We start from the raw sequence: 25,698 nt of genomic DNA, 5'->3' as shown, positions 1-25,698 counted from the left end.
GTCTTAATAGCTTGCCTTAGTGTTAACCTGTTTTCACAGAGTCACCATGAAATACACCTTAAACAGGCATGCACTATGCTGTCCAAAACCCTTGGGTCTGAAAGTGTTTCAAAATCCAACAACTTAAAGATTTTTAAAGGTAAGATGAGCAATATTCCATGCGTTTAATAATATACCCAGTGGGGTCTGAGGAGCAATCCCATACTCACACGCAAATATTTCTGCAGCAAATGCATGCAGAATAAACAAAGATTTTGCATATTCTCAGTTCAGTTCATGTCACGTTGAAATTCCAGTACTCAGAGCTTCTTGCGTTTTGGAATTGCACACACAGGGTGCTGTACTTTTTTGTATGGTAGGGGATACATGCAGATAAATACTTTGATGATTGATCAACTCTATTGCATCTAAATTGCATAAAAATTAGTAAGTAGATCAATTGTATTTTAATTAACATATTAAAATTATGACAATTTCAATAGAACATAAAATTAACAGGAGGTTGACAGCTAACTATCCCTGCACACACCAGAGTAGGATTAAATTCTTAAAGATAAAAAGCAAAGACTAATGCTTTGTTTTTCAACAAGAAGGGCTTCTTTGAAGACACAGGGAAACAAGGTCTCAGCTGTAGCAAATGGCATATCCTTCCAAGAGAGCAGGGCACATTATAACCATGGGGACTCCAGACCATTAATAAAACTCTATATTAAAGAATAGGCAGTCTGTAATTCCAGCACTTTGGAAGGCTGAGGCTGGCAGATCACTTGCGTTCAGGAGTTCGAGACCAGCCTGGCCAACATGATGAAACCCCATCTCTACTAAAATACAAAAATTAGCCAGGTGTAGTGACGGGTGCCTGTAATCCCAGCTACTTGGGAGGCTGAGGCAGGAGAATCGCTTAAACCCGGGAGGCAGAGGTTGTAGTCAAGACTGCATCACTGCACTCCAGCCTGGGTGGCAGAGGGAGACCCTGTCTCAAAAAGAAAAAAAAAAAAAAAGACAGGTCTGTGTACCAGATCATAGTCTTTACAACACATTAGATCACATAATAATACAATCTATTTTATAATATCACGGCTTGTTGTCACTTAAAATTACCAGCTTCCTCATTGTATGTTTCTTACGTTGACTAAACAGCTAGAATGAATATTCCCTGTTGCAGCAGTCTCTACTGAGACCTCTTTTCCCTGAAACGTTTTTAAATACATACTTCTTACCAAATTTTACCTAGCATGAGATTGGACACTACCTCCAACTTCTCTCAAATGACTTGATGAGTAGTGTTCATCTGGTATCTCTAGTAGAATTGATGTATCCTAAGCTAAGAGTTGATACCAAACAAACATCCAAGACTGGTTGCAATACATCTAAAGAAAAAAATGGCAACTTTCAGTTGGGATGCAACTTAAAATTATCCTAAATATACAAAAGGTTTTGTGATTAATTTACTGTTACATATAATATATTCTCAACATTCACTTACTGAGGTTGATTAACATTATGTCATTTTAAGGATTAGGAAACAATTTTAAACAAATTGCCACAGTCATAAGTCAAATGACAGTGCCAGTGATGTTATGCTTTAAAGGTTTCAGTGCAAGTAAAGAACTGCCCATCGTGGATGATTTTAAGATATCTCTTGTTGCAGTGAGAGACCACAAATCACGTTTGCCAAGAGAACACTCTTTTCCCAAGAATGCAGCAAGGTTCCCCATCGCCAGGAACAAATGCCACTTTTTTCTTGATGTTGTCCTTAAAATGTGAGGCTGAAGTTCAGCGTTAAACACATCCTGGAACTGGGAGCTTTCACCAGCACCAGGTGCAAGGAAGCAACTTTGCCACTGGCTTATTCGTTTTAAGGAGACTGTGCCTGTACTCTCTGGGCAAGGTGGCGACATCTGCAGCTGCTTGCCCGCCACCAGACAGCCAGTCCAGTGTGAATTATTTAACAGAAAGTATTGCAACCTCCACTCACAATAGAGGGGCTTCAAGATTTGTGGGTGACACCCTGACAGGCTGCAGGATCAAAGCCAGGCTTTTAGAGGTACAGTTGAGCAGTGGCTGGCCGAGGAGCTGTCATGACCTAGGGGCACAGGAAGAATGCCCATCGAGGGCGGCACATTCCAAGGACTAAACCTGAGCCAAGTGTTGGCAATATGGAGCCACAGCCCGGAATGACTATGTTTTTAAAGCACCGATTCATGGCTCAGACATAAAATTATATTTAAATGTCCTGCCTCCATGCAATCAAAAGAGGCTAACTGAAAGAAACACACACTTCAAGGCTGTAAATCTGAAACTTCCTAATCCCCGAAAGTCCACACTAGACTTCTTGCCTCCATGGAAACAACAAAGCATTCAGCCAACTGATTGGCCTCCAATGAATTTTAGATAAGACAGCTTGGAAGGGAATGGATGTGATTTTAATGCAGAAGAAAGCGCTGGAAGGGAGGTCCACTTGGTTCATATTTGAATAAAGCAAACAAGGCAGACGAAAGGCTGACAGCTGTAAATGACATTGTCAGTACAAAAATTATCAGCCAGTTTACAATCTGTTTGCTTATGTTGAACAAACAGACTGTGTGTGGCATCCTTCGGCCTGGTGAATGGCAGAAATACTTGCGGGCTTCAGAAAAGCTATCTGCTCTCCTGCAGCCCGGCCACAATTAGATGGCCATTTGACAGCCACACTGAAAAGGAAACTGTGTCCTCTGCCTTCCCCCACACTCCCTTGCCCCTTTGCTTTCTCTTTTTCTTTCTTTCTTTTTCTTCGTTTTCTTCTTCATAAGACAAGCACTGAAGTTGGGTAGAGACACTTGTCTTGTTGTATCAATGGCGTGAATTATGTTAGCTCTGTTGCTGGATCAAGTCGTTTGCTGATGTGTCTGACATTCCAAGTGGGAGATCTTCAGTAACCTAGCAAGGCTCAGCGCCAACAGTCTTCATTTTTTATTCCTTACAGGAAGCAGAATCCTGGAGCTCCTGAAAGAATGCCACTTTTTTCTTCTTTGTGCAGCCTGTCTCGCAGACCGTTTGCTTTGAACTTGCTAGCATTGCATTTGGTGTCGAAACAAAACACAGCACAAGCAGGGCTGTGCAGCTCAATTCCCCTTGAGCAGAGCCCAGAGAGCCCAAGCTGCAGGACGCAGTAAAACCTTGTGGGCTCTATCGCTCCCTGGGAGCTGTGCTGAGTGTTTAACCCAGCCCCCAGCCTGAAAGGAATGAGTTGTGTGGTCCCATTGCTTAATCCCCTCTGTGTTCTGCAAACTCATAACACAGAAATAGCTCCCTTTGTTCAAAAAGAATGGAAAGCAAACACAGGTACTAATTTTATCCTTCACGTTCTCAGAGGCTCCCTCTTGTTTAACTGCATCAGAGAGATTTAAGCTGGCTGGGAGTGGCTTTTTTCACCAGGCCTGAGGCTGTTTGGGCACTGGAAGCTTTTTGCCTAAGAGATTCCAGCTCACCTGGGACTGAGCAAGTGACACACCTCCTTGTCCTGGGCGACATGTCCCCCCTGCAGAGCGCACACACTGGAAAAGAGAATCACTTCATAGGAAGACAACTGCCTACAAAACCTCGAGTTTTGATTTTCATCTTCTACCTTGTGTATTGTCATTATTTATTGTGCTTTATTCTTGCTAGAGTTAGCCAAGAAGTTACTCACTTGGGGAGAGGATCAAGTCTTTCCATTATGCCTTCCTTTCTTTTATCCTTCTTTAATACAAAGAATCTATTTAGAGGTACTTGGTTTATTTGACTGGAAAAAAAAATGATGATAGGTGAGTATGGTGTGTTTTTCACAGATAAAGGGCACATCACAGGCACACACAAAGCCGGAAGAGCGTGGTAATTACTGGTAAGCAGCGAAGCATCAAAACACCTCTTGTATGAAAGTTCATCCAATTACCACTAACCTAGAGAGGAGAGTTATGTTCTCTGTGCTTTTCATTTTAATCTAATGGCTGTTTCTTTTTCTCTGATATGGCCATCGGTCATAAAGAGTTGACCATCATTAAAACTGTTTGATTTGGAAGTCTGTAGTGTTTGGCTAAGAGGGTAAATGCAAATTTGATGAAAGAATAAGGATAAATTTACATATCAGCCTCAGCTCACATGGAGAGAGTAAACATTCTGTTTATCTCAAGTGTCACTTTATGATTTCAGTAGAATATAAAACTGACCTTGGCCCAGTCATTGCAAAAGGCCTAAATGAAATATACGGTTGTCTAAATATGATTTAGTCAAGTAGAACTTGTCAGCAAACCCTGTGGAACTCAGCAAACAGGGCTGGGGAGCGCAGCAAAACCATTTTGTTCTGATAAACTCCAAAATGAAATTCTGGAGCAAGGAGTAGGTGACTAAGAAAGGTTAAGAAAAAAAATCCTACCCCGTGAATTTTATGGTAATTATAGTGAATTCAAACATCCTATTTAGCTAGTAGTTTTAGGCTTTAGTTACCTAAAAATTAGAAAATAAAAACAGAAAATTGTAAAAGCCAATGTTAACACTGCAGTGTATAGTGTTAACCAAACCTTTGTTTCATCATTTGGGGACAAGCGTAAGATCATCATCTGTTTGGCTTCTAGAAACTATAATTGATTCCAGGAACTTTAAAACTCCGTATGTAGTTTACACTGCAGGAGGATAATTCCTTTTGGCTGTTTAAATCAACCACGTTTGCATTTTCCACAACATTTTTAATTAGTTTTTTCTCGAGCTAAGTCAACATTCATCATTGTGGAGAAGGAATATCAGACTTTGTTCACAACGAAGGCTTTTGTGTGTGCAGAAAATATTCCAAGACAATTGCAGGCATCTGAACTGATATTTCACCCCCACTTTCTTGTACCCTAAAGTTCAATGCAGGAAACAAAAGCATAAAATAAGATTCTTTTATGGAGAAAAGTTGATGGCATAAATAGAGTAAGGGCTGGGGGATTATATACATATTTTATATTTGAGCTATTCTAGAAATTTTGCCTACAGCAGAGCAAATAATAATAATAATAATCTGAATAAAATAAAAGATAGGTGGAGGAAACTTGGCAGAAATGAATAGTTTTAATTACAAAGATAAAGACTATTCTTTTAGGACCTGCTTATTCATTTACCTTTATAGCCCACAAAATATTTTTCAAATAAATAAGTATCTACTTATATCCACATAGAATAATACAAAGTTTTAACAAAGACCCCATAAGAACTTTATATCTGAGTACCACTTGCAACTGATTTACAAATCATGCCAGTATTCTTAACAACTTCTTTGGACAAGGTTATACTGGGGGTTTTGTGGCTAAGTGGGTGAAAGTGGTAACATAAATGAGGAGAAAACACCTCATTATTACCAAACTGTAGCCAGGCTTTTCCACGTGAGCTTTGAAAAGAGATTGACATGTTGTCCCCCGCGGAAGAAGAGTAAAAACAAGTTTGTGTGGGGTGGGAGGGGAGGTTGTCTGTATCTGAGGGAGTCAGGCTGTTGAGATGCTTTTCCTCTGTGTCCTGTGTTCACATACAGATGAACATGGAGTACTGCACACAGCATTGCTTCCAGCCTGAAGTGACTGTAAAATGCCAGCAAATGGAGGCTCAAAGCTGAGTAAATGATCCTGAACACTCAATAGGCTCATCCTTGTCTGCACCCGAGACATTTAGAGTCCCGGTCACAGAGCTTTCAGAAGGCAGAGTTCGTCCACAGCACACTATTGATGCCTACCTAATCTAAGGAAATTAACAAAGAAGGGAAAGAATCATCTCCATAGAAAAGGTAGCTGAGAGCCCAGAAGCGGATATGGGCTTGGCAGTAGGCATGCCACAAACTATGCATCATCACTGGCCTAAAACGCACCTCTGTGAGCACCATTTACTCATGTTTAAAAATCACATTTTACTAGTTCTCCTGTGACCCTCATTGAACTATATCCAGACAGCACTGAAAGTGATGGCCAGAAGAAGTAGAAACAGTCTATGCGTTCAGCCACTGATGAATGGATAAAAACACATGGCGTGTCCATCCATACAAGGGGATATTACTCAGCAGTCAAAAAGAGCGAAGAACTGCTGCATGGCACACCATGGCTGATTCTCAGCAACAGTATGTTCAGTGAAAGAAAGCAGTCACAAAAGCCCGCGTACCATACGGTTATATTTATATGAAATGCTTGGGGGAGGCATCTAGTGGTTGCCAGGGGCTTGGGGTGGGGGTGGAGGGCAGGAGTGGGGAGTGCCTGCCCCCTCCATGGGGTTTCTTTGCAGGGTAATTAAAATGTTCTAAAATCGGTATGGTGATGGTTGCATAAGTCTGTGAATATACAAAAACCACAGAGCTGTCCATTTTAAACAGGTAAATGTTATGGTATATGAATTAAACCTCAATAAAGCTATTAAGAAAAAAAAAATGGAGAAAGCAAAGCCTGACATCCTAGAGTGTTATGGAGCTAAAGACAAGCTTTTAAAAAGGATTGCGTAGGCCCCTGAGGAACCATGGAAAGCACATGCACGTGAACTCCAAGCAGGCCATGGGCCATCTCTGACTGTTTCCGCCTAGATGAAGGGAGCAGGTGTCAGAATCAAATCCTAATTGTGTATATCATTTAACAGTGGGCTTAGATGTGCAAAGTGTTATCCACATACCTCGAGGAATCCCTGCTGCGGAGCAGAGACATCAGATGACAAGGTTTCTACGTCTGGATTTTATACTGAAGGTCATGAAGAGTCTCCAAAGTGTCCTTAGAAGAAAGGTGATAAGATATTTAACAGGCCCAATGCTAAGCTCTGTGCTGGATACCAGCACAAATGCATGCATGCAGGCCTGAGGAGCTGTCTTTCAGCAAAGCTTCAGGTCCAGGGAAAGCACCTGGAAGCTCCTTCCTTTGAAGGCTTGTAGGTTGAAGGGATCGTGTGGTTCTCAAAACACCTAAAAAGATTCTGGACTGCATGAATACTCTTCAGCCTCAGATGCAAGCTGGAATAAGTGTACCATTCTGAGGCCTGGAGATTACATCTGAAGGGCCGCATTCAACCCCAGATACCTCATTTCAAAAGGACCACATATAGAAGAATATGGGCAGGATGTGGGAAGAGCCACCAATTACATAGCACACAGAAAGGTAGAAGGAAATGTGAAAAAGCCAGCTAGCCAGGGCAGATGTCCAGCCTTACTAAGCCCCTGCTATGGACTAGGTGTTGTGTATCCCTACCAGCATTACTTCATTTAATCCTCAGAACCCTAAAAGGGACAAGATGCGTAATGATATTATCCCCATTTTACAGATTAAGAAGCAAAGCGATAGAGAAATTAAGAAATTTGTCTAGGGTTATTTAGTAAATAGTGAAACTATTCCAACACACATCTGTTGATCATCCAAGGTTGTACCTTTAACCACCATGTTATTCTGCTTTCTTCTTCCAAGTACTCTCAAAATATTAAAAATTTGCCAATAAATAAAAGCTTCAAGACGGCAGCAAGTTCATTTTCTGAACTCTATAAAGAAGAGATAAACTTTCAGAGAGAGTTCCAAGTCAGTGAAGATGTTGGTGCAGGAGCCAAATGATCATTTGTCAGAAATGCGGATGATCTAAAGTATTAGAATTAAATAACATTTATGTGTTCTGTCGTCCTGAGCATTCTGATGCGGGATCCCACGAACAGAACCAGAGCCCTGCATATGGCCGTGAAGGTTGGATATTGCATGTCTCCAGGAGGGGGATGTTTTCTATTCAGAGGTGTTGTGGATTTCCATATAGATTATGACAGTTTTCCCCAAGATTTTAGTCGAGAGTGCGAAGGGAGAGCTGCTCTCTGTCTCTTACACGCTCCAAGTTTCTATTTGGGCCCTTAAGGGTGCTAACCATATCTGCCATAGAAAAATAATTGTAAAGGAAAGGGTTGGAGAGGCATGAGGCCAGAGATAGGAAGATGAGTTAGGGGATTATGGTGATGGGTTCGGCAATAGGTAAGGAATGAGGAGGGGGATGGGAATAGAGAGTTGATGAGGATCAGGAATTCATTTCACATTTGTATTAGTCTGGGAGAGAGATGAGCTGGAGACAAAAGTGTAGGAGTCACAAAGATAAGAAGATAGTTGAAGGTTGAGGGAACTGGTAGGTCTACATGAGAAGACCAAGGAACAAGGAAAGACGAGCATTGAAGCATAACCTTGATGACTGCGCAAATTTAAGTCACTGGTAAGGAAACAGTGTTTTCTGCAGGTAGCAGGCGATTGGCAGAGAGCACATAGAGCAGGATGATGGAGAAGCCGACAGACCTCACAACTGGGACTGCTGTCGGCCTTTACGAGCCCGCTTTCGCGGGGTTGTTGAATGGTGCAGAAGTCCGACTGATGAATTATGGAACAATGGCTGCTCAGAAAGTAGAAATAGAGAGAGCAGAAGGGTGGTGCTGGAGGAGAAACCCAAGGATCGGGAAGGAGGTCATGGGAAGTTTTTCTTCTAAGGATTTTGGGAAAATCTGTTGACATCATAAATAATAAATCCTTTGTTGAAAAGAGCCATATCTTACACATTCCTGTAATATCTAAGGCAAATTTGGTGCTGAATAATCATGTCCCATAATTCCTATACAGGCATATAATAAAACAAGACATCTCTTTGTGGGAGGAAATATAAATATTTTGGTGTTTAATCGCTTGAGGGGATGGCTCCTCTCTTGCAGTATTGAGAACCCACACTGGATGTTTTAATGAAATGTGAGAACACTAAAAATGAGGGAACAAAGCTTACAAGCAACTCATAAGGTGTGATTCTAGGGTCCAGCCTCAGTTTCAGTAAGTCCCACTTCCACCTTTCTCTCAAATGCACCATGTGACAGAGAAACTTGTGAGAATCTTGCTTTGGAGGACCCAGAGTAGCTGGGAGACTCAGTGGCCAAGAGACTCTGAAGCCTCTACCTGCACTTTAAATTCTTCCTTCTGTTTCTGAACCAGCCAGGAAGTTGTGGCTGAAGCCCCTGGTCATGCATCAACGCCCTTAAACTGGCTTGGGGCAATTGGTAGAAAAAAGAAAAGGAAAGGAAAGCAGCTGGAATTATTTTGTCAACCCATTGTAACATTATTATTAAGCTCTTAGGAGAAAGGATTTTGCAAAATAAAAACCACGACATATTACAACTTTTGGAGAAAAGCATGACAATATACAATGACGTGTTGAAAGAGCATGGCATGTTTTAAAAAGCATGGTGTGGTAAAGCATGGCATGTTATAACTTCGCTGTTACTTTCTGATTTCCAAAGTGTTACATGTTTATTACAGTGAATAATAGTGAGATGAGGGATGATTTCCATCATCTTTTTTACAATATTCAACACATAAAGGTAACATTTATTATCCTTATGTTTGTTCTGTATTTTCTTTACATATATACGTAAACTATTGTTATTTGTACAGTTAAGTTCAGCACTCAATGTGTTGGCTAAATGAATAACAGCATCTACTTTTTGATAATTTTTTCCTTAGAAATACACTGCAAATTGTTTCCTAGTTCAATGTATTTGTCTACTACTTGATTTGTATCATCTTTGTATTATTCCAATCCTGTGCACGTATTTCGTGATTTGTTTGGACATTTTTTGCTACTGGATACTTAGATTGCCCTATCCTTTTTTTTAGTTACAGATGATGTTGTAGTGAATATCATCTCCTCAAACCCTTGGTATTATCCCTGGGATAATCTGATATCCCAACATACATCCCACTTCATACAGAATACATTTTAAGGTTTTTATATTTATTGTCAAACTGTGACTTAGAATGGTTATTCCAATTTATATTTCCATAAGCTGGCATGAATGTTCATTTTTCTACACTTTCATTAAGTGCTGGGCATACTCATTAAAAATAAAAATGTTGGCCAGTTTTATAAGATAAATGTGAGATATGTGTGTGTATATATATAGTATATGATGAATGTATTGGAATTATTGAAATTTTCATTTGATTACAAATAAGGCTTTAAAATTATCTCATAAATTTACCACACAGTTTACCATCTATTAATTCTAGCTCTTCTTCAGTGAGATGCCTGTTTATATCTTTTGCCAGGTTTTCTATTGATCTATTGATGTGTTTATCTTTTTTATTATTTATTTATAAAATACCTTTATGTGTAAAGATATTAGTCTTTTCTCTGTCACGTATGTCATGATGTGTGTGTGCATGTATTTTGAAATGTGATTTCTTATGTAATCATATATAATGCTTACTTACTTGCTGAGATCTTCGTTTGCTCTTAGGCATACACAAGACTCTTCTACCCTAAAATTATCCCTCTATTTCTCTGATTTTGTTCAAATTCTACCACATGAAAATCTTTATCTTTTAACTTTAAAAAATCAAAATTCATCTGTAAAGATGTGAGTGCATGTATAATACCATATAGGGCTTTAATTTTGATTTTTACTTAAAGGTTTAAGGAATTGGCTCATTGGCATTTATTTTTTCCTTTTCTTATTGTCTTAAAAGCTACTTTTATCAAGTACCAAACTTAGACGTACTGAGCTTTCTCGGTTTCTATTCGGTGCCATTTTTATATTGATATCATGCTGCTTAATGATATATCAGCTTTGCCCAGCAGTAATCTTTGAAGAAAAATGATAAGACAATAGATTAAATTTAATGCAGCTTATTAGCAAGGTCTGGGAAATGAGCATCAAGTTCTAATTTAGGCATTTTCACCAGTTTGCAGGGTGATATTGACTGAGTCACCTAAAATTTTAAATACATTCCTTTATTTAAACATTTAGATTCTAAATGCCTAAAACTGGGGTTGTAACACTTCTTTAGCCAATGTCATTTCACTGTTGCAGAATCAAGTAAGGAAATTGCATCAAATCACTTAAAATTTCAACTCTAATCTTGTTGTTTATGGAATCTTTTTTTTCTTTGTGTGCTGGATTAAATGAAATCTCAGATTTTGTAATGCTTCTTTTAAAAATGAGTAGCCCTGGATTGAAATAGGAAGAGGAAGAGTTACAGTTTTCATTCTTTTTTTTCTCCATTTATTTATTTTATTGCATTTTAGGTTTGGGGGTACATGTCAAGAACATGCAAGATTGTTGCATAGGTACACACGTGGCAGTGTGATTTGCTGCCTTCCTCCCCATCATCGATGATAGACAGTTTTCATTCTCGACCTTAATTCATAATTTAGAAGAGTCATCATTAGAACTTGTCATGTAACCATAGGACCTACTTAAAGAACGAGATGATTCAGAAAGCAATTTGAAGCGTATTTAGGGATTTTCTGGTCTCAGGAGGAAGGCAAGCATTGCATTTGGCATCATAAAGGTGATCCAGCTACTGCTGGTATAGGTGATTCACTACCTAGGGAGCTATTTAAGGGGAAAGGCTATGTTCCAAAAGTATTTTATGGGTAGTAGTCACAAGAAAAAATGTCTAAATGAATACTTCCTCTGTGTTCACATTTGGATGAAATCCCTCAACCACAGAATAGTAAGTTGGGCAGGAAGGAAAAAGGCTCCCAAGGGCAGAATGCACCAGGTGCGGGACCAGGAGTGCTGGGTTGGGACTCAGGAGCTGAGAGATGTGATCTTACCCCGCCTTTAACTTTCCAATCCAAGCGTCCTATGATTTAGAAACCATCAGCATTTGATTCACTGTTGTCACGTGGGAGCAATGCCCACCAGCACCTGCTCACCCAAGGTTTGAAAATTACGTGGCGTGAAAAGATAAGCAGGTGGAGTGGATGACAGCTACTAAGCTCGGGAAGCAGAGTGTGAGCTCTCTGAGGGCAGAGACCATGTGGTGTGATTTTTCATCCCAATACCTAGAACCGTTCCTGATGCACCCAGCGAATGTTGGTTGAAAGAATGAATAGATGGGAAAACAACACAGGTGTTTCCGCATCAGGATAGGAACCTGAATAAAATGTTTACTCTTTCTGATAAGTATCAGAATCTTGTCTCAGCCTCAGTTTCATGTCCTTCATCCCCACCCCTTTCCCCTTCCCCCCCAACCTTCACCCAGGGATAAAAAGAGATAGGGCTTCTCCCACAGAAAGACCTCCAGCTTGGCCATATTTGTCCACACAAACCACCATCCCTCCTTGTTTGTTCTTCCAGCAGGGTATAAGCCTGGGAGGCAGCACTTCAAGGCCAACACCTCCTCTCGAGGCGACATCCCAGCATTGATGTGCAGCCTCTTCCCACCCTCAACACCAGGGAGTTATTTCCCCAGCACCAGGATGGGGTTCCTACTGTGAGAGCTGGAAGCATTGTCTTCTACCTTGGCTTGGTGGAAAACCTTCCATTTAGACAGGTGGCCGAGCTTTCTACCAACTGGAAGAAGTTTTCTTTTTCTTTTGCTTCAAGCTCCATCCTCTTTGCAGCTGGGCTCTGGCCAGAAATGGGAGTCAGGGGTGGCAAAGGGGTGGGGCAGAGTAGGAGACAAGCCAATTCACTAGAGTTGCTGTTTGATGAGATGGTAATAATCTGCCTTCATTTGCCAAGAAATGGAAGAGAGACGACTAGGGACAGGTACACTGATCAAACATTCCCATGACCAGCCCAGACCTCCAGAGGTGAACCTGGGAGCCCTGGAACCAGGGAAGTGCAGAGCTGGTAAGAAACCTGGGAAAATGACTGTGCCGGCTTCTGGCAATGCACCGTCACCTGCCCTGACTGCCTTGTGGGTGCTGTGTTAGAGGCTCATCCTTTATGCTTTATCCTTAAGGTTTGGGCATTCAGGCATTCACAACATGCAGGTGAGACAAGGAGCAGTCAGACTCACTATGACGTCCTACTGCACGAGTTTGACAAAGACTAGCAGCCTAAGATGGCAGAAGTCTTGGAAGCCAGCACAAAAGAGGCAATTGTACAATGCAGTTGTTTACTTCAAGCTAGAACTCTGCACCAATTGCAGTTTTCAGGGAGAAAAAGTGCATTGATTTTCTATCCCAAGAATGAAGATATTTATCATAGTCTCTTCACATCTGATAGAAATGTGGCCCAAGGTGCTAAAATATCCCTAAATTTGAAAATATCACTCTAGCGAATAATGTTCTCCAGTATTGGTTACAATCGAGTACCATGTAACTCAGAATGTAAGGTGATTCCTATCACTTCTTGAATAGTTCTGTGATAGGGAGATGGAAGTTAATGAAAATAAAACATTTCCAATGATCAGTTACTTAAGTGATCCCTGTTTCCTGTGTCTAGCTTCGTGAGGTCAGCACTCCACTTCTGGGGAGTTTGTAAATGAGCCAGGCAGGTGAGGACATTCGGTGCATGGCTGTTTTGATTCAGTGGTTTGGGCATTTGCTTCTGTGCCCCAGCCTCTTACTTCGTTCTATTTAAATTTGTCCCTCTGCAAAATGAGCAATTAATGCAGGGCCACTTGTAAATGTTAAATCTGCAAACATCAGGGCCACCGTATAGGACATTTCCATAGATTGCAGGCTGCTTGCCATGTTATCCCGGGTTCTCTTGGGGAGGTGGGAGGATCAGCACTTTGCATTTGGGGAAGTAAAGGCACAGGAAGCTCAGGTAATGAGTTTGATAGAATCAATGCAGAACCCCTATCACAAATCCCTGGGAGAGTTAAAAGTGGGGTGGCGGGGGACTCCTCATGAACGTTTTCAGCCTTAAATACATTCTTATACAAATACATTTCAAAATGTGAGCAAGAGTGTGCAGCTATTCGAATGAGGTTTTATTCGCCAAGCGGAGGGTTGCATTGTCATATATAGGACTCAGTGGCAGGAAAGGATAAAACCGTCTTCCATAAAAATGAGGTCATGTAGGTTATGGCTCCTGGAAGATTTATTAAAAAGGAAATAATTCCTACTTCTCATTCATTGAAAAACTGGAGCATTCTCAAGAAAAAATGTTAACTGTAAAATAAATAGTATTTTTAGATAGACCGTGTGTGTAATTTTATAGAATTTGACACGTCAAATGCATCTAACAGATTTCTATCTAATAGTATAAAAGGTTTAGTATTTCATGTTGGTGTTTTTCTTTCTTGATAAGTCAAGCACGTTCTTATTCACAAATGCTTCCTGAAATTTCACATTCTAAATGAAAATAGGGGAAACACGTATTTTTAAATTTCCTGAAATGGCTAATGTTCTTTTCGTTTTACTTTTGTATTTTTGTGCAGGTGATTCATCTTACACCTGGATGTTTGAAATGAATGAGTTTTTATGTTAAATATAGGCATCCTTTCTATGTAGTTTAGTAAGTCAAATGTTCATAACCAGATATTGTCATGCAATGAACTAGTAGGCTCTTTATGAGCAGAACTTCAGACAATGGAATATTGTAATTTTTATATCTCTTTAAAATTAGAAAACATTATTTTATATTCTCTTTATACAAGTACTGAGGCTACAGCTCAGTTATCATTTTGATATATAAATATACACACATGCATTTTTACAGATTTTGAGTTCACGTTGTATGTAGACTTTGCTTTCGTTTTCTCCTTTGTTTTCTCATTATATTGTGAGCGTTTCTCCATGGCATTAAATATTCTTGGAAAACATGTTCTCTAATACTTTATGAATATAAATAGTTTAGGGTATCACATATGTGATATCCTAATATGTTTTACGATATACAACAATGCCTGTTTAAGTTATTAGAAAAAAAGGTACATTTCGTGAAATCAGTCAATTTAGTAGAAAGAATAGCATATATTTAGTATGGTATTGAATTAACAACTACACAGTTCGATCAGCAGTTTGGCCTTTCAGCTGCAGTGGTAATGTATTGTTGCAGCAGGTCCAGACCATCAGGGTCCTGTCTCTTCTCAGAGTCAATTCTCTATTACATTTCATTTTAAACAGTTCACATGCAGAGAGGCAGAGATTGGGGTATGGACAGAGTGAGATGAAGAACAAGAGGGTTATGCTTTGGATAACATTGATAACTGGGTTTCTCATGAGCTCTTGATAACTGAGTTTTCTGATAACTGGATTTCTCATGAGCTCCAGGCAGGGTATTTAGTTTCAGTAAATGAGAAGAAGGAAGACCCAACATGAAAACCAAATAGATCATCAGGGTCAGGTGGAAAAAGGTATATATTTTTAAAAGGCTAGTGTTTTTTATAGTTTTTAACTAGTCGTGCTTTCCTAACTGAAGTTACTCCCAGCCTAGTCACCCTGCCCTTGGAACATTGCTACTAACAATCAAAGTTGTAGTCCACCTTTCACATTTCTTATCCCTTGGGTTGAACAAAGGGGCACTCCAGCCTTCAAAATACCCCTTAGCAAAATGAGCTTTTGCATATGTTAGGATACAGAAACGGGGAGTTTCATATGCGGGCTTAAGCATCATTTAATTGGTAGAACTATAGTAAAAGACCCAGAATCCTTGTTTCTTACTCTAATACAGTACAGGGTCTTGGAGCTTTAATAATGTCAAGCATCACAGGAGACTATTATGGTTATTTAGGGGGAGAATGAAGGGTGATTAGAAATCTGGGTTTATATTTAAACTTCAGTTGAGAAGTTTTATCCATTCCAAACTCCAAGTTTATTTCCTCTGCCATTCTGACCGTTTTCCTTGAGCCTCACTGGAAGCAGCCCAGGATTTGCTCTTGGTCACACATTGGCCTTTAGCATCCTCTTTAAGGTAGAAAATTATAAAGTGTGCCCTCCTTTAGAAGATGTGTGGTTGCATTTACTTTCCATGACCAAGTAGGCCATTAGTGCCTATGTAGTGAGAACTGAAAGGAAGTTAGTTTCATATGATGGCATAGCAACATAAAGGGAGGGGGGGCAGTGCCTATTCAAAATAAATGAGGTAAGAAGTTTGCCTGGCTTCTTCTGGCCTGAAAACACACCATTGCCTTGGGAGCAACTCCCTTGACAATACATTATCGATGAGTCAAGCTGCACATTTCTCTTTTTCTTTCCTTAATCTCAGATTGTGCAGCTCAGGTGTATGCCAAGTATCTGCTCCAGCAAAACCCTCCCTCCAGCTTGTCAGAGTGGCCATAGTTACTCAACGGAAGCTCATGATTCAGCAGGTACTCAGCATGTGGTCTCTTAGGAAACACCTGCAGGGCATCTGAACGATTTACTGCTGACTGACCACAGCTCCAGCCGGCAAATGCCTCCCACAAACGAGCAGTCAACTTTCTCCAAGAGGAGCAGGGTTGACATGAGTCCCAGGGCTAATAATGAAATGACATCCTCAACCAGGTTGGTCCCCCACCCCACCCCAAGAAGTCTTAGGCATTCATTCAGGAGCACAGATTGCTGTGTGGGCATTCTCTTCAAACTAAATTACAGGACAAAAGTGTCTGCCATTGCCATCATGAAAAATTTCTGGCTTTTTGCGCCTGGTTATTTCTTCATAACCACTCCAGCACAAAGGACTAACTCTAGAACCAGACCCTTCTAACACCCCTGCATGTATCCACCTGCCCATTAGCCAACAACCAGTTAACATTATCTGGTCTTACATGAAAACCTTGTACCAAATGCTGAGGACACAAACATGGATAAGATCTAAACATGAAGCACTCAAGGACTCAGTCAAATGGGATGATCAGCTTTTTAATCTGTTAAGTGCCCTATAGAAGTAAATGTCATACAGAGAAAATATGAACAAAATGCTGAAGAGGAAGGATTGGGTGTGAGGAAAGAAATAAACTGTCCTAGGGGAAGGGGCGTGTGAAGTTGAGTGTTTCTCTGCCTGTTTTTTAAAAATAATTTTGATTGTGTGTATTTAAGGTACGCAGCATGATGCTATGGGATATATAGAGATAGTAAAATAGTGACTGCAGTGAAGCAAATGAACATATCCATCATTTTAGGTAGTTACCCTCTTTCTGTGTGTGGCAAGAGCAGCTAAAATCTACGAATTTGGGAAAAATCCTGAGGACAGTGCAGTACTGTCAGTGTAGTTCCCGTGCTGAGCATTAACTCTAGACTTGTTTTTTCTGTACACCTCCTGCTTCGATCCTTTGACCTACATGTCTTTATTCCCATTCCACTCCTGGCCAAGATAACCACTGTTTTATTTTCTATCTCTGTATATTTAGCTTTTATTTAGCTTCCATATATAATTGAGATAATGCAATTTTTTTTCTGTGTCTGGCTTATTTGATTTAGCATAATGTCCTATAGTTTCACCCATTTTGTGGCAAATGGCAGGATCTCTTTCTTTTTTAAGATTAAATAATATTCCCTTGTGTGTGTGTGTGTGTATTGCGTATGTATACACACACACACACATATATACATACACAACGCACACACACACGCACACACTCACACACACACCACAGTTTCCTCATTCGTCTGTCAGGGGCCCTTAGGTTGTTTCCATATCTTGACTATTGTGGATAGTGCTGCAGTGAACAGAGAAGTGCAGATATCTTTAAAGGTGATGATTTCATTTCCTTCGGGCATGTACCCAGAAGACAGCTATTTAGGTCACAGGATAGTTCTATTTTCAGTGTCTTTAGGGACCTCCATACTGTTTTCAAGAATGGCTGTGCCAAGTTACATTTTGACCAACAGTACAAGATTTCCCTCTCTCTACACTGTTGCCATTACTTAGCATCTCTTACATTGTTTCATAATAGCCGTCCTAACAGGCATAAGGTAATACTGGGCTTGGATTCTGAAGCGTGAATAGGAGTGTGTCTGGCAGAGGAGGAGGTTAGGTGCATCTCTGGGTTAGAGACCCACATTTCTTTTGTTAAATTTTTTGAGACAAGGTCTCCCTCTGTCACCTAGTCTGGAGTACCGTGGCTCAAAAACAGTTCGCTGAAGCCTCAGTTCTTGGCTCCATCCATCCTCCCACCTCAGCCTCTCAATTAGCTGGGACTGCAGGTGCGTGTCACCACTCCTGGCTAATTAAAAAAAAAAAGTGTAGAGACAGGGTCTTGCCATGTTGCTCAGGCTGTTTGCAAACTCCTGGGCTCAAGCAGTCCTTTTGCCTTGGCTTCCCAAAGTGCTGGGGTGACAGAAAGTTATAGATGTGGTTTTGTCATAAAATAACTTTCTCAAAGTCTCCAACTGTGGCTTCACTTTTCCATGCTGATGTTTTTGGGTGGAAAGTGTCCTGCAGTCACTTGCACTCTGAAATCTCATTGGTCTCCTAGTTTCTGTTCCAGCTCACTTCACTGAATAATGGTAGTTACAACAGGCACCACCAGAGCGGTGCATTTTTTTCTCTTTTGTGACTTTCCTAACTGACCAAGCTGTGAGTGACAGCTCCCATCCTCTTCCTCATCATTTACCGCAGTGCGGCAACCTCGCACCAACTCTCCTTTGTGATGCACCTTACCAGCCCTGCTCTGTCTGCACAACTGCTTTGTGCTGCCCTGCTCCAGTGCTACCCCCACCTCCCTTTGGGCAAGTCCTGGCTAGCTCAAGCTTCCTGGTGATCCATCTTGACTTACAATTAAATTGACGTTTCAAGATCTAGCTATTTTTTTTTAATGTTGGGAAATGGGGATTGCAGTCTGAAGCCAATACAAGGAAGGGAAAGGAATTGTTCTCCACATTTGTTTCAGTCACACAGAAGTAATTCTACTCTCATTCTCGTGACTTATCTCTTAACACTCTTTCAAAGGCATCACATATACTTTCAGGAAGTAGCATAGACCCACAACCCCTGTGTGTGTGACTCTTTCTGTCTTTCACTTCTTTCTTTCATCAGAGACTCTACTTATTTGCATACTTTTCACAAGCTTCCCAAGAGGGAGAAGCAATCAATTAACTCGATCTTTTCTACTTTCTGGAAGCTGTAGTCATTGATCAATTATCATGTCTGATTATCTGGGAAAATTAAGACTTGGCTGGACATATTAAGTTCTGAGTTGGTCTGAGATGTGAGTTGTTGCAAATGGTTTTGTCTTGTGGTTACAACAGAGTTGGCGGCTGTGCGCACTGGCTCACGCCTATAATCCCAGCACTTTGGGAGGCTGAGGCGGGTGGATCACGAGGTCAAGAGATCGAGACCATCCTTGTCAACATGGTGAAACCCTGTCTCTACTAAAAATACAAAACTTAGCTGGGCATGGTGGCACACACCTGTAGTCCCAGCTACTCCGGAGCCTGAGGCAGGAGAAATTGCTTGAATCCAGGAGGCGGAAGTTGCGATGAGCCGAGATTGTGCCATTATACTCCAGCCTGGGTAGTAAGAGCGAAACTCCATCTTAAAACAAACAAACAAAAAAAAAAAACAAAGTAGGCAAAATTTCCACCTCTCCCTTGAATAAAGGTCACTTGGTCCCAGACACCCTCCCTCCTCCCTTGCTCTTCTGCAAGGCTTGAGGGTCTTCTTGCCATTCCAAGGAGTCACCCTCTATACCCTGATATTGCCCGTGTCTTTCTCTCTGAGTCATCCATGATTCAAATCCAAGCCAACTGTTGAGACTGAAAAAATTTTAAAAAGTAAGTCCAAACTCACCATTTGACAATAAGTGAAAACATAGCAAGTAACACTGGTTTATGGGCCGCTCATTGCGTAGCTGTGTCCTCCTCTGGAGAAAGTCTTCCTGTGTTCTTTCAGTCAGGATCCTCATCTCCAGCAACTCATGCTCGCCTGTTGCAGGGTCTTTCCAGCCTAGCACCTGGAAAGCATCCAAAGACAAGGCAGAAGCATTTCTATTCCGGTCTCACTTCCCATTCCAGCATGCAGGAGCTCTCTGGAAGCCCAAGCAGGGCTCTTTAGAGGCGCAAATCTCAGAACATCTCTTTTCTCTTGTAACTGTGACATGCTTGTGTTTTAATCCCAAATCTGCCTTTCAGTTGAGCAAACTGGTGTCATTTAACATCAATAGCAGCTAACAGCAGATGGAGGGAGGCTGGTAACAAACATTCAGATGTCACTCTTCTAGGTGGATCAGTTCAAATGTGTACCTGAGACATTTTAGCCTGATCACACAAGGTGAATATAGATTAGGGAAACATTATTATTGAAGAAAATCTACGACTTTGCTATTTTATGTTAATTTACAAATTCCAATGTTAATGACATTCTCTCAGAGAGTTAAACAGAAAACATTTAAGTAACTACCAATCTCAAATTATTTTAAAAGAAGGAGCATCTGTGCAGATGGGAGAAAGCCAACATTGATTTGAGATTTTATTTTTGTTGGTTCATGTAGAAGCTGGGGATGAAAATATCCAGGTATTTTTCAGCAGACTAGGAAACCCACTCTGACCAGATAGTTTCCTGGCCGCATATTTTTATGACCAAAAACAGGATGCATGATTTGATACAATGCCTGATGACAGGACAGAATACTTGAAATATGAACTATTGCAAAATACTCAGAAGTCTTGATGCGGGCCCATGAAGACGGCAATTCCAGATACTGTGGACATGGGCGGGAGGCCTACATGAAGCCCTCAATTCTACATTCACCCTATGACCCAGTTTCTCCTGAAACAGTGGAAAAGAAAACCCAGCGATGGTCTAGGTGATTCCTAAAGGAACACACTATGGATAAAGCTCTGGTTAACTGTCGCAGATGTTAGCTTTGCGTTATTGTAGCAGATTTGACCAGAGACACAAAAAGGAGAAGGTGATAGAATAGACCACTCATCATTCACATCTCTGGGAAGACAGATTTCAAAATTAAAAAGCTTATATTCCTCTTCAGTTTCTATTGAAAGACCTTTCACTTTTTCATTTTATTTTCATGCAAACCGATACCTTGTTGAAATTATCAAAAACCTAGATAAAGTCCTAAATCTCTTTTGGTCAAGTGGAGAAAAAAACAATTCTTATACTTGACATAGAGAATTAGGAAAAAGACGGACCCTCTGAAAGCTAAATGCAATGTTTATTTAAAAATGTCCTAAGATCAAGACCTTGCTAGCAAGTTTTTATTGCTGAGCGACAACCCTAAGTGAGAAATGAGGCTTATAATGGAAATGCAGATGCACCGCCTTAATTATCAGATTGCCACCAGGCACCAGCATAATGAAGGAATTTTCTTATTTTTGCACAATGAATACTAATTGAAGGAGGAGAAGGGAGCGTCTGGGTAGCCACACTGCAGTAAACTGGTGCCATCTAAAGGACAGGAGAGCAAAGCCACCCGAGTGGCACTCGCAAAGGAAACAGGACAGCTGGATTTCTGTACTTGGATTTTTAACACAAAGCACAAAATTTAATTCTACCATGTTATTAACACAACTGGTTATCGGTTAAGAATGGGACAGATGGTACCAGTTTTTCGGAAACCCACCTCTATACGGTGAACTTCTCATCTGCCAGCCTGTGGAGAAGTGATTAGATACCATTAATATCATTAGATACCATTGATTAGGCCAGGTGAGAGGGAGAAGAGGGGAAAGAAGAGGGCAGAGAAAGAGGTGGGAGAGGTTGGGGGCACAGAGAGAAAAAAGGGAGGGAGAACAGGGGGATGGAAAGGTTATTTTGTGCAGGATATTTTGCTTTCACACATGCAATATGAAATTGCACCTTTAGTTTTCACAAACTGTTGCATTTGTACACAGAAAGGTGCAATAAATGGCCCCCAGATGGGACTGTTGGCAAGCCACAGAGCTCTTCTAGCTGCTTCTAGGACCATGGTGTTTCTTTGGGCATGGGATCATGAATGGAATAGTGTGGTGGCTATTCTCAGAAAAGGGAGTGCTTCGTTCTGGAGGCATCCCTGGGACAGGGAGTGGAGAATGTCCCTGAAGGGCAGAGCCAGGCTCCCTCCAGGGCTCTGGAGTACAGGAGAAAGTGTTGGAAGGCCTCGGCTTCTGGGCAGGAGTGGGGAGTTTGCTCAGGGGCATGTGTCTCAGATGTCTTTTGTTAATTTCATAGAACAGCCTGTTTGGGCTGGAAGAGACCCTGGCATGGTTATCACTGCCCATTGAGCCAAGAAGCTGAAGATGCTGATGTGAGATCAAGACGGTTAGCTTCTGGTCAGGCTGAGGGTTCAGGCCCAGGCCCTGAAACATGGTGTTATTTCCAAACCTGAATAGCCTGCGTTATGGAAGAGTAGAAAGCACCTTCCCTGCAGGTGGGGGCAGCAACTTATTTAGTAATCTGTCTCCCTTCCCCAGGCAGAGATGGAACTCCCTAGGCTCAGATTGCACTCCCTTGGTGACCCCATGGGCCAGTCTTGTGCTGTTGGTTGGTGCCTCTCAGTGCCAGGAGGATCCCTGGCTTCCTGGACCTGGTACCTAGAAGGTCGTTGGTGAATGTTTTTGGAATGAATGAGCAAATGAATATGGTGTCTCCCTCTTGTTGCTAACTGGAGTTTAGTTTTTCCATAGAAAGTGTTTTATGTGGGAGTTAGACTTGGACACTCACTCATTCACCCCTCAGATCTGGGTGGGGGGTAAAGTTCCTGTAACCCACTGGGGCATAACCAGGGAGGGCCTTGGGGCCACATGCCCTGGAAACCAAGGACACTGCCTACCTGGGAAAGGAGAGTCTAGGTAGACCTCACACTCGGGACCTGGAAATGGGAGAGAACACCTGAGGGGTGGGTTGGGGTGGGCAGAAAGAGTAGAGCTGTCTCTCACTGGGCAGAGTTGAATGAGGCCCAAATCACCCAGCCAGGAAGTGCGTTCTCAGCCCAGTCTCAAGATCTGACATGATGACTTGGACAGTTTTAGAAACCAGCTGCTGTCAGACCAGCAGACACTTTGATTGAATCTGCATCCAGAAAGTACCTTGGTGATCTGGAAAATGGATGGATTAATAACGAAAGAAGTACAGGTATTTTAAAAGATTTTAGGTTTCAGTGGATGGCTTGGAATGAATCAGTGCGGTGATGAGGGTGGCATTTCGGGGAGTGTGGGGGTTGTGGGAAGGGGGCAGGTGATCTGAGCCAGGCCCTTAAGAAACACGATCTAGTTGGGGGGATGCTGAGCGACAGGAGGAAGGTGCTTGAGAGAGACTTCTCCCTTAAGAAGAGTACTCTCCAATCCCTTCCCACCAAAGAGGACCCTTGGGGTGAGATAAGGGCTGAGAGTAGTTTACTCAAGTATTATCTTCATGGTCTATCATTCTTCCCTTTTTCCACCCTTTTCCCCAAATAAGTCCAGTGGGTGGTTTCTATTTAGTGAAGCATCCAGTTAGTCCTGATATGCAGTTGGAAGTCAAATCCCACTGAATGAATGAATGAATCAATGAACAGGGTCAGGTTAGGTTGCCCTGCACAGAATTCTAATCTTGTAATCCCTTTTAGTTTCTACACAACGAAACACTATAGGGACATGTCTGTGTATACAGCACACATATGCTTTCTCTGTATTCTCTAGAAATATTATTTTTGCATAGTAGTTTCAGTAAATAAAATGACAAATTATATATATGTCAAAAAAAGGAAGCACATATTGCATTTATGTGAATATTACCACATGTAAGTTCAGACGCCATTGGAAGACAACATTAAGTATTGCCATTAAACAGGCTTGGAGAAACGAAATACGCACACGCTTCCTCACACTCACAGTTCTGGTTAAAATTGTTGCTTCACACCACTTTCATGCCTTTAAAATGTGATTTTCTGATGCATCAAAAATTCATAGGAGGACAGAAGGATGAGAAAGCCCTGCTGGGATTTTAACTTTAACTTTGACAAACTATCTCAGTACGATGAGGTCCTTTTCATAAACCAGGGCAAACTTGGCCCTTGCTGTTCTGTTTCATGGCAATATATGAGAAATAAATGCCACTTGGTGACCAAAAGGTATAAATAGATCTCAAAATATATGGACTTGCACTGTCGCTACACCCTGGAGATCTGGTTAATAGCATTGAATAGGTGTGGGTTTTGAGGCTAAATACAGCATTTCCAAAGTAGCTGAGATTTCCAATGTGGCAAACCACAAAAACATTCCTGTGTGGAGGGCATTTTTCTACAACCGGAACAGGGGCAACTGAATAATTTTAGTCATTTTACCAACCCAGTGGCCCTGCCACAAAAGCTCAGGTGAAGGAATGCACAGTTATTTTGCTATGACGGTCTGCAGTGCTGTCTTGTGTGTTCCCCATCTGACTCAGCTGTACCGCCCAGGCACAGACAGCTTGCATGGAACTGGGGTTTTCACCACAATCCACTAAAATAATGGGCGACAGGCATCAGTGACTAGGGCAGGACTACTCGCCTTTCACACAGGTCAGCCTTGCCGACCAGTGAGCACAGCTGCAATGTCTCCTCCTGGTTCAGTAAAAGGAAAAAAGAGGATATAGTATTTCAGCTTCTTACAGATCTAAGACGGAAGTGATTCAAGTCACAAGAAAAGTACAAACACATTGCTTAATGAAGTGAGTACACTCTGAGAAAGGCATTGTTAGGCTATTTTGCTGCGGTGTGAACATCATGGAGTGTACTTGCACAAACCTAGATGGTAGAACCTGCTACACCCCCAAGCTATGCGGCATTAGCCTATTGCTCCCAGACTACATGGTGGGGCAGCACGTTGCTGTACCAAATCCTGTAGGCAGTTGTAACACAATGGTATTTGTGTATCTAAATGTAGCTAACAGAGAAAAGGTACCCTAAAAATACAATATTATAATCTATGGGACCACTATTAGATATGCATTCTATCTTGAGTAAATTGTTGTCATGTGGTACACGACCTGTAATCTCTTTTAATAGTGTATATGGACATGTTACAGACTCTTAACAAAGTTTGAACATTTCGTCAAGGGGAAAAACCTGTTTGGAGCCTTTCACTTTAAATTACAGGTAACTACAGTGAGATTTCTAGTTATACCACTTTTTTTTTTAGAGGAGGCTCTGGCATTAAAAGTTTATTTCTATCCATGTTATTCAAATATAGCACACTTACTTTATATTATACAAAGTAAGTCAGAGAGGAAGAAGGGAAGAGAAAAATTAAAGAGTTATGAATACATTTTTTATTGCAGAAAGGGCCTGAGACTCCTGGGATGTGAAGGCACACACAGGATAAATAGGCCCCACCCTGTTTTCTTTGAGAGGTTAACAATGTTTAATCTAGAACGTTTTGGAATACATACAGGTGTTCATTGAAAAAGTGTTTAGCAGTCAAGTGAATTTGAGAGACGGTGGTTTAAACAAAGTTAAACATTACTTTACTGCAGGGCTTTTCAGAGCCTTTAATCTGCTAAGTACTTATGAAATTCCAAGTGGGGTTGTGAGTAAGGGTTGCCTTCAAAACTTTCACCCAGGGCACTGCAAGGTACCGCCCCTAGGAAGGGGTGAGGAGGCGAAAGGAAGAGGAGGCTGGATAGGGGCCTCGATAGGGCGTGCTTATGGGACTTATTTCCCCAAAACATTGAACTATAGAATGCTTTTTGATGGAAATGATAATAACCTAACAGAGAACACACAGGCACAAGTGAAAAATGAAAAGTGACTTTTCTCCCAAAGAGGAAGGGAAGCTTCCCATGCCCTGAAGAGTGGGGGAGGGGGAACCAATGTTTTGAGCTCTTCTTAAGCATCACATTGGCTCCTTTACAACTACACGAACTTTGAACAATAGGGATTTTAAGATAGAAAGGGGTCCAACGCTTGGCTTTCTAGAAGAGTGATCCAAGAATGTCAGGATGTCTCAACACAAGTGTAGTGCTCAGAGAGAGAGAGAGAGAGAGGGGGCTCTTTGCAGAAGGTGACAGTGTCCCTGGGAAGTGGCATGAGAAGGAGTCATTACAGGGTCCACAAATCCATACGTGCTCCAAGCATCATGCATGGCCTACATACATAGTCTTTGTCTCGCAGTGATTTGCGC

This window comes from Sapajus apella, unplaced genomic scaffold (assembly GCF_009761245.1).
Source record: "Sapajus apella isolate SASKATOON/1434 unplaced genomic scaffold, GSC_monkey_1.0 scaffold65, whole genome shotgun sequence".
NCBI lineage: Eukaryota > Metazoa > Chordata > Mammalia > Primates > Cebidae > Sapajus > Sapajus apella.
The sequence above is the reverse complement of the archived record's forward strand: the minus strand, read 5'-3'. Positions refer to the sequence as shown.